We start from the raw sequence: 6,946 nt of genomic DNA on the forward strand, positions 1-6,946 counted from the left end.
ACGTTCTCCTTCAATGCTACATCGTAAAGTTGCCATATTATGCACCAGTCCTCCAAAAGAGGGCGGAGTTACATAGTGCACACAATCTCTTTAGTAGAGAGTTCTACCAATAAAACGGAGTCTCTGGCTCGATTTCCTCACAACATTTTCTGTGCGATGATTCCACTTTAAGTTAATCGTGACTGTAATCTCTTGGTGTTTAGTTGAATCGACGACTTTTTGATTTGTGGCATTTATCATGTAACCGAAAGTTAATGACTTGTTTAATTATTCGCGTTGAAGATCTCACACTTTAAATTATTTAGGGTCATTGTTCCTTCTCACAACAATAAAAATGGGTCTGAGCACTATGGGACTTAACATCTATGGTCATCAGTCCCCTAGAACTTAGAACTACTTAAACCTAAGTAATCTAAGGACAGCACACAACACCCAGTCATCACGAGGCAGAGAAAATCCCTGATCCCGCCGGGAATCGAACCCGGGAACCGGAGCGCGGGAAGCGAGAACGCTACCGCACGACCACGAGCTGCGGATTCACAACAATAGGTAGGAAGTTTCAATAGGTAGGTATCTTGTCTAAATCGTTTTGCATTTCCTTTTGATCTTCTGACGACTTTAGTAGAGGGTAAACGACAACATCATCTGCAGACAATATTATCTCCTAAATAACTTATGTGTAGATCAGATAAATCAAATATCACTCCTGTTTCACTCAACGTTTTCGCACAGTTATTACAAACTGTGACCTTTCTGAAAGAAAATCGCGAATCCAGGAGCAGAACTGAAACGATACACCATATGTGCGCAATTTGATTAAAATCCTCTTGTGGCGAACGGTGTCAAAAGCATTTTGGACGTCTAGAAACATTTAATCAACTTGAGGTCCTCTGTCAATAGCACTCATTTGTCCAGTTGTGTTTCATAAGAACGATACTTTCTGAATTGGTGACGCGTACACAAGGTGATTCAGCTGCCCTTACCGATGTCGTTTTATGCAAACCTGCAATTCTATGTCTCGCCTCCGAAAACCACCCTCGAGATTTTCATATTCTCTCGCTCGCTACGCGCAAATCATTAGCCCTACAGAAATAAATGAACAGAACCTTAATGTAGAAATTTTAATGCATGTAGTTAAATTTTGTATTGGGACGCGTTTTCGCTAGAGGCCGCAGTTTCCGAGTTATTCAAGACAAACGTACGAAAGAGACATTCAAACATACACACACTCCTACACTCAGCCCCCTCCGATCAGCACTTCTGGTATGTTGTTGATGGCTCTCCCTCCTATTATTGCATTATTTCCCACCTTTGACCTTCTTTTGTCCTCATTGACTGTTCTTATTACGCTATCGGCTTTGTCGGGCACTTACGGACTGTGAAACTGTCGTTTGTGTAAATCTTACCTGACGATTTTGTGAATTTTAACAGCATAAAATAGACAGTTACGTTGTATTCGTCAGGTCTTCTGAATACTAAACTACTTTGCTTGTAGTGATTAAATCTGGATCGACTGTCAACGTGATTAGGTATAGCGTAACGTTTATAAAAGTCGTTTTCCTTTCATTACCGTCACGAGTACGTTTAAATTAATAATAATAACGAAATAGCTGACTATGCTGGTGGCGTAACAGCCCAATCAACACGGACCAAAGGCGGCCGCGGTGGCCGAGCGGTTCTAGGCGCTTCAGTCCGGAACCGCGTGACTGCTACGGTCGCAGGTTCGAATCCTGCCTCGGGTATGGATGTGTGTGATGTCCTTAGGTTAGTTAGGTTTAAGTAGTTCTAAGTTCTAGGGGACTGATGACCTCAGAAGTGAAGTCCCATAGTGCTCAGAGCCATTTGAGCCAACAGACACCAAAACAGGTCGAATATCGGGAATAGTTCGTGCAATCGGAAATTTTTGTACAGCAGTAGGAGGAAGTGACTCGAACATCATACTGGAAATACTGACTGATAGGAGTAAATGTGGGATGAATGAGAGTTTGAAGTTCAGTTTTGTAGGTTGTTGTTATTGTTGAATAATTCGAAAAGCGCGACATTCAGCGAAAACGTGCCCCAGTACAGCATTTCACTGCATTAAGTTTTCTACGAAAAGGTCCCGTTCATATTTTTCTGTAGTACTTATAGTTAGCGCGTAGCGCGCGAGGAATTATAAAAATTTTTTAAGGCCTGGTATAGAATTTCGGGCTTGGTAAAATGATATCATTAGGGCAGCTCAATCACCTTGTTTACCAGCAGTTTCTGGGAAACTGAAATACTATGTTAAGTTGCCAGAATTGTTGAAAACAGAGACGAATTCTTACAAGTTGTTGCCAAAGCTTGGAAGAAGTGCGTGCTTCTTGCAGAAGTTGAAGAATAAGCAGAAAAAGAAGAAGAAAAAATAGTAAAAGTTGTGGCAATGTACTGTCCTATGTCGTCGTGGAATGTATTTTCTGTAACTGCGTTAATCCTACAAGTGCTGTAAATCTGAATCAGGAGACGGGTATAACACAATTGCACGTAGTTAACACAACCGTTGGGGACATGGGTGTGCAGAGGTTCATCTAGTACGCAAATGTAATCCTGGATGCATAAGTCCTTACGTCATCGCACTGCCATTTGAAATATTACTTTTTCGCAGCTGGCGCTATCGAAGTCACACCCCTAGCAAAGTAACGTTTGACAGTTGTGGCTGTCTGAGGGGCCCGCCGCAGCGTCGCTCATAAAACGCGATCCATCACCGGCGTCGGTGAAAGAAACTGTTATGACTAATGCTAATATGTGACTCAGAGAAAATTACGGACGTCAACGTTGGCCGCACGCAGTGGGGAGGCAAACGCAATCACGTGGCATTGTCGGCGGACGCATCGCTCACCGCAAATTAGCTGCGGTGTCATCCGCGGTGCGTCTACTCTGCTAGCAGCGCCTAGCGACCGACAGGCGAGATGCGGTAGCCGAACAAGTCCGAGATGTCCTGTGGCAGCCCCGTACCTCACAACCGAGGACGCCATTTGCCTTTATACATAGTGATCCTAAAGTCTTTCCCTCATTACTACGCTACATAAACAGGGTGCTTGAAAAAGAACTCCCCAGTTTTAAGTATAAATTTAATGGGGAAATTAGTGAAAAATTACATCAAAGATTACATATAATGAAAGAGAATTCCTTCAAGTTTTGTTTAATGTTAGTAGACGTCAACGTGGGATCCATTTGTTGCCCTGCACACGTCGGGACGATATTCCACTTCTCACCACGTATTCACCAACATTTCAGGTGTAACTGTCCCAACCGCCGCGACGATTCTTTCTCGTAAATGACTGATGTCTCTGATCTTTTCACTGTACACAACATTTCTTATGTGGCCCCAAAAGAAAAAGTCCAGTGGGGTTAAGTCTGGGCTTCATGGTATTGGGCCTATCCACTTTCCTGGAAATCGAGTGTCAAGAGCAGCATGCACGTACGAGGGCCGTTTCAGAAGTCCGTGCAGAAATAAAAACTACTTACGTGTTTGGGGTAAACCTTTTTTATTTTTCGACATAGTCTCCTTTTAGACTTATACACATTGTCCATCGCTGTTCTAATTTGTTGATCCCTTCGGAATAAAAGGAATTGTCCAAGTCTGCAAAATAGCTATCAGTTGCTGCAATCACCTCCTCGTTTGAATAAAATCGTTTCCTGCCAGACATTTCTTCAAATTGGGGAACAAACAGTAGTCGGACGGAGCCAAGTCTGGAGAATAGGGGGGATGTGAAACGAATTGGAATCCTATTTACAATAATTTTGCGACCACAACTGCTGAGGTGTGTGCTGGAGCATTGTCGTGATGGAAAAGAACTTGTTTCCGGTCCAATCGCCGGCGTTTTTCTTGCAGCTCAGTTTTCAGACGGTCCAATAACGATGAATCATATGCACCTGTAATAGTTTTACCCTTTTCCAGATAGTCGATGAGGATTATCCCTTGCGAATCCCAATAGACAGTCGCCATAACCTTTCCGGCCGAAGGAATGGTCTTCGCCTTTTTTGGTGCAGATTCTCCCTTGGTAACCCATTGTTCAGACTATTGTTTGGTCTCAGGAGTATAATAACGTATCCATGTTTCATCTATAGTGACGAAACGACTCTTAAAATCCTGCAGATTCTTCCTGGACAGCTGAAAACCATCCTTGCAACACTTCACACGATTCCATTTTTGGTCAAGTATGAGCAAACGCGGAACCCATCTTGCGGATAGCTTTCTCATGTCCAAATGTTTATGCAAAATATTATGTACCCGTTCATTCGAGATGCTCACAGTACTAGCAATCTCACGCACCTTCACTCTTCTGTCATCCATCACCATCTCATGGATTTTATCAATGATTTCTGGAGTCGCAACCTCCACAGGGTGTCTAGGGCGTTCAGCATCACTTGTGCCCATAAGGTCACTCCGAAAATTTTGAAACCACTTATAAACTGTTCTAAATGAAGGTGCAGAATCACATTAATGTTTATCAAGCTTTTCTTTAGTGCCGTGGGGCGTTTCGCCTCATAAAGTAATGTTTAATCACCACACAAAATTCTTTTTCGTCCATTTTTTGATAATCACTCGAATTCCTTGATTCACGCGAATGCCAAACACAACGCTGAAACTTGGTGTGCGTTCTTTCCAAAGATGCTACTAACTAAACATGGCATCAATACGCGCCGGTGGTGCCATCCCTCGGACTTTGCACGGACTTTTCAAACGACCCTCCTAGTTACTGTAATGAGGTGGGGCGCCATCTTGGTGGAAAAACACAAGCCCCTTTTCCGCCTAAATATCGTCAATTTGGGGGAAGACGTACTCTGTCAATATGTCACAGTAAACGTCCACCTTTACTGTTTTTTCTACAAAAACGAAGAGACCAATCCCACGCCCTTCCATCAAACCGCACCAGACATGAACTTTGTGAGAGTCACATTGATGCTGAATAATTCTATGTGGATGCTCTGTCCCCCAAATCCTGGAATAATGGCGATTAACTGTTCCACTGACATGCGGAGTACACAATAATGCTGAGTTGCTGTGCACTGCACGCAAGCTTGGACTGAACTGAGGGAACAGAGGAAAGAAACTGCACTGGTGCCGTCTCAAGGTCAAGCAGACCTGCCAACTGCAGGAGAGCCAAACTAGGAGAGTTGGTGAACCGAGCGCCACAGACTAGAATATTGTATGTCGCTTTCTACAGATTCTAGGACACATTAAACCTAGGGAGCTCTTTTTCTAGCACCCTGTACAGTGGTTGGACATAAATGCAGATGGTAACCAATCCTGCTGGTTGAGCTGTTTTATGTGAGCACCAACGGCACCTGTGCAATGCCGTCAGTGTGTTTCAAGGGTCAGTCGTGTTCGGAACAATGTTCTGTGTAGATACGAGTACATTACGTTGGAGCTAAGTGACTTCGAACATTGGCAAATTGTTTGTGCTCGCATGATGGATGCTTTCGTAACCAAGGTAGCCGAAGTGTTTGATGTTTCAAGAGGCACCTCATCGAAGACTTATACCTCGTAGTAGGTTGCAGTAGGCACTGGGAGATGAAGAAGCTTGCACAGGATAGAGGGCTGCATCAAACCAGTCTCTGGACTGAAGATCACAACAACAACAACAGAGGTAAAGCAGGAAAACACCGTCCGGTAAGTCACAACGTGGACGAAAATGCGTGTTGAATGATGTGACAGACTGTCTTTGAAGAGGACTGTGATGACAGATCCAAAAGTCACTGCAGAACTGAATGTTGCTCTCGTGAACCCTGTCACCATCAAAACAACATGAACGGACCTCCAGAAGCTAGAAATTGAAGGACGAGCTTCAATTCCAGTGATGCAAATATCCGTAACGAGGAAACATGTTACCGAGGCCACAGAACCGGGACTACGGAGCAATAGAAGGAAGTCATTTGTTCGGATGTGTCTTGTTGCACACTGTCTGCAAAATTTGCCCCAGTTTACGTCCCAAGATTGAACCATGGTGGGATTTCTGAGATGATTTTGGCAGCAGTATCGTGATATTCCCCGGGCCGCATGACTGCTCAGCAACCTGACATTACTGCCAACTTAGGGTGCTCAGGTCCCTCTCATGGTGGAATGTATGTGCCCCATTGGTAATAGCCGGCCGAAGTGGCCGTGCGGTTAAAGGCGCTGCAGTCTGGAACCGCAAGACCGTTACGGTCGCAGGTTTGAATCCTGCCTCGGGCATGGATGTTTGTGATGTCCTTAGGTTAGTTAGATTTAACTAGTTCTAAGTTCTAGGGGACTAATGACCTCAGCAGTTGAGTCCCATAGTGCTCAGAGCCATTTGAACCCATTGGTAATACTGTGGTGCGAGATGACAAGGTGGCTGTTCTCGTGGCTCGTGTCATCCAGAACTGGTTTTGTGAACACGAGGTCACCACAATCACTATGTTGCAATATTACTGAGTCTTTGCGCTCTATTGTGGAGAGAAGGGTGCTTGATTGCTACCTACCTCCACTTCGCCATCACCGTTACCTGAGCTTGCCATTATTTCGCAGGAATAATATTGTAAGACTCCTTTGAAAACCATATATGACTAATATTTACCTGTTACTACAAGACTACATCTACATCTACATCTACATCTATACTCCGCGAGCCAACTTACGGTGTGTGGCGGAGGGTACTTATTGTACCACTATCTGATCCCCCCTTCCCTGTTCCATTCACGAATTGTGCGTGGGAAGAACGACTGCTTGTAAGTCTCCGTATTTGCTCTAATTTCTCGGATCTTTTCGTTGTGATCATTACGCGAGATATATGTGGGCGGTAGTAATATGTTGCCCATCTCTTCCCGGAATGTGCTCTCTCGTAATTTCGATAATAAACCTCTCCGTATTGCGTAACGCCTTTCTTGAAGTGTCCGCCACTGGAGCTTGTTCAGCATCTCCGTAACGCTCTCGCGCTGACTAAATGTCCCCATGACGAATCGC

The sequence above is a fragment of the Schistocerca serialis genome, chromosome 7 (assembly GCF_023864345.2).
Source record: "Schistocerca serialis cubense isolate TAMUIC-IGC-003099 chromosome 7, iqSchSeri2.2, whole genome shotgun sequence".
Taxonomy (NCBI): Eukaryota; Metazoa; Arthropoda; class Insecta; order Orthoptera; family Acrididae; genus Schistocerca; species Schistocerca serialis.